A 3,940-nucleotide genomic window follows, 5' to 3' on the forward strand; every position below is an offset into this window, starting at 1 on the left:
AAGTGTCAATGGTATGGTGTACATATTTTAATTTTCCAAAATCTGCAAAGTTGAACACATCCATATGCCAGGTTTCATTCCTTTGAGTATTCTTTGGGTTACTCCCTGCAGGTAGTGGTATTTGGTTATAGAAAGAACAAGCAGGACATCTCTTTATAATATCCTTAGCTTGTTTCTATTATATAACAGAAAACTCTTTCTTTAAACCTTTGCTATTGACATGATGTTTCTTATGAAATTCTGAGGCCTTCAGCATACTTCCAATAAATAATCAGTCAATTTCTGAATTATCTTGTGCTAGAGGTCCTGGCAGACCTGTATGAATCAGATGTTTGTTTTGCATATGGAACAAAGCCTAGTCCTGATTATATCTTGAACCTGTATGAATGACTAAGTCAATTCGGTTTCATCCGGTATAAATTCAGTGGTTTCAATAGGCAAGACAACTCTTTCATTTTATTGCAAATCAGCAACTATATTGAAAAGTTATTTAAAATCTATTAGTACCATGAAAATAGCATGTATTTCTGCCTTTTGGACAGAATTATAAGGGCTTTGTTTCATCCTACTTAACTCTTCTGATTTGTAACCTGCCTGTCCTTATTTATTTGCATCAGCATAGAATGTATGGACTCCAGTTATTGATATGTCCCATACAATGTGGGGAAGGATGCAAGGAGTTCTCTTTATGAAGTTAATTTTTTCACTTTGAAGATAATTGCTATTATTCTCTCCTTAAAAATTAGCACAAGTTCTTTGTTAGGGTTTATTGTCTTCTCATAATTTTTTAATTTCATCAGTAGTAAAAGGCACTATAACTCTGTTATGTCTATTCCTGCTAGTTGGCGAAGTCTCAATTTTCCTTTTATAATTAATTCAGAGACCTTTTCAACATAAGTTTTTAATTTTTTACTTGGTTATGTGTTTAAAAAATCCATTCTAAGATAATATCTTCCCTTTGCATTAAAATTCTTGTAGGTAAAATTCTGAAAGGCAATATGACTAGAATGCAATTAAGATTTGGATTCATCCTATCCACATGTGCCTCCTGTAATTTTCCTTCAATGAGAATCAATTCCTTTTCAGCTTTGGCTCTTAATGTCCTGGGACTATTTAAGTGTTTTTCACAAAAAAAAAAAAAAAAAACTTTTTAAGGTTTTAGTTAAATGAACTCTTAGATCAGGTGTTATCCCAACTGGTCATAGATTGGAAATGTCTCCTAACAACCTTTAAAAGCCATTAAGAGTCCACAATCAGTGTCTCCTAATTTGTGCCTTTTGTGTTATAATTTTATGTAAATCTATCTTATAACCTATATAATTGACATGATCTCCTCTCTGTATTTTTCCAGGAGCAATTTGTAATCTCCAGTTTGCCAAAACTTTCTTTATTTCTTCAAACATTCTTTCTAACATATCTATGTTTGAATCAGATAGAAAAATGTCATTTATGTAATAGTAATTTATAGATTTAGGAAATTGTTTACATATCAGTTCCAATGGCTGATTTACAAAGTATTGGGACAGGGTGGGGCTATTGAGCATTCCCTGAGAAAGATTTGTCCACTGCTATCTCCTCATAGGTTGAGAATTATTTTAAGTAGGCACTGTGAAGGCAAATTTTTCTCTGTCCTTTCTTATAAAGGTATAGTGAAGAAAAATTCTTTTAAATCAATAACTATGAGAGGTCATCATTTTGGTAATGGAGAAGGCAGAGGAATTCCAGATTTTAGTGGGCTCATAGGTTGAATTACCTTGTTGACAGCTCTTAAATCTGTCACCATTCTCCATTTACCAGATTTCTTTTTAACAACAAATACAGGAGAATTCCAAGGGTTCCTAGTTGCTTTGTATTCTTGTACAAAGTGAATGGCTGGTGACCTTTGTGTATAGTACCTTATAATTTCCTTCCCAGGAATATGACTTTCTGGTACTGCAGGAATGTTAATCTGGGTATTCCATTGCTGCAGCAGGTCACAGCCCTATAAATTTACTGTGATATTAGCCATATATGTCCTTACCCTTCCTTTATGTCTTTCTGGCCCTATGTATTCAACCCATCTTGTGGTTTGTTTCACATGAGATATGCTTCCAGTTCCTAGAAATTGAACATCTGCCTCTTGAAAAGGCCAATTTAGTTGCCAAGATTCTGGAATAATGATATTCTTGTCCACACGTGTGTCTAGTAATCCCTCAAATATACTGTTATTTATGCACACTCTTAGATTTGGTCTTTGACCATTTAAAGAAGTCTACCAAAATATATGGGTCTCATTTCCTATTGGAATTTTTGATTCATCCTCCATGTTTATTCCATCATTCAGAACAATATGTTTTTTTTTTACATCAAGCAATAAATCTTTTAATTTTCCTGGTGACATATGTCCTTCACAGTGACTGGGAATGACTGGACCCATTTGATTTGTGCACCTGCAAGAGGCCCCTCAAGGAGTTTCTTAATGGTTTCAGGTTGTCTTTTCTGTCTTTTGTTGATCTGCATTCACTGGTCCAATGTTGACCATTGCTACACCTCCTACATAATCCAGAAGGTTGATACATTTTATTTGTGCCATTCCCAGAGGAGATTTTATTTCTAGAAATTCCTTGTCTACAATCCCTTCTCAGATTTCCTATTATACCACAGTTAAAACATTTGGCATTTTGATGTCTCCTCATATCTTTGCAAATTGCTTCTCCTACCTAAGACTCAGTATTATTGTCAAATGTCTCAATATTCATTGTATGTAGGATCCATTTATCCATTGGTGCTGATCTAAGCTTTAAAGACCCAAATATCCCTTTGCATTCTAAGTTGGCATTTTCAAAAGTCATAGATTCAATAAGTACTTGTCTAGCTTCTGGGCCATAGATTCAATAAGTGCTTGTCTAGCTTCTGGGTCTGTTATTTTTATTTGTACAGCCTTAGTTAATTTTTGTAAAAAGTCAGTAAAGAGTTCTCTCTGGCCCTGTTTAACCTTGGTATGTGATTCAATATTTTCCTAGTTTTTGAATCCTGTCCCAAGCATGGTAGCCTTATTGCTAGAAGCCAAGTTTTTAACACCTCCCTAACAAATGCCATAAGATACTACTGTTTGCTTAATTTCTTTTAGATCATTCATTCCTATAGGTATTCATCTACCTTCTTTGGATCATTTTGGGCATTTAGAACTTGATGATTTTTTTCAGAGTTGATTACAGGGCAGGAAGCTGAAACCCTGGATAAGTCATCTCTGAGAGGTACTGGCAGTATTAAATCCTGTTTTTGTACCTTTTTTCCTGCTCATCTGCTCCAATAATTTCCTTAATCATTTCATATCTTTTTACTACTATCCTTTGTAAAGCCTGAATCTCCTGGCATGTATATATTTCTAGTGAATTCACTGAGGCACCTAACCTCTGGTTCTTCATTCTGCAGATGTGATTCCAAGGTATGAATTTTTTTCTTTAAAGATAAAATTTCACCTTTGGACATTATTTGGATAGCATGCAGATTGCCTTTCTGGAGAGATACTCCATCTGCTAACCTATCATCATTTTTTAGTAGATTTTGATTCAACAATATGAATTCTTCCATATTATTTCTCAGTAACTTTTGACATGGATTGAATTTTGTCTGTAAAATTAATGTTATCCTTTTCAATAGTATTAATTTTTTCAGGTAACTTTTGATTTTCAATGGTATTAATCCTGTCAGCTAGCTGTTCATTATTAGTCTATAAAGACTGTATTATTTTAAAAAATGCCTCATTCTTGGCTCTGTTATCAAACCATTTTCTTAAGGATATAATATGAAGAAGAAAAGTGAGTCCCAATATCCAGTAAATGGATGTATCACAATAACCATACAAGCCTTGCACAATATAATCAATAGTATCAGCAAGAAGGTTATTAAAATTCTGCATGGGAATATTGTCTGCAATTATATAACTTTCAATGTTATT

The sequence above is a fragment of the Alexandromys fortis genome, unplaced genomic scaffold (genome assembly GCF_014885135.2).
Source record: "Alexandromys fortis isolate MF-2015 unplaced genomic scaffold, M_Fortis_MF-2015_v1.1 scaffold_182, whole genome shotgun sequence".
Classification (NCBI taxonomy): domain Eukaryota; kingdom Metazoa; phylum Chordata; class Mammalia; order Rodentia; family Cricetidae; genus Alexandromys; species Alexandromys fortis.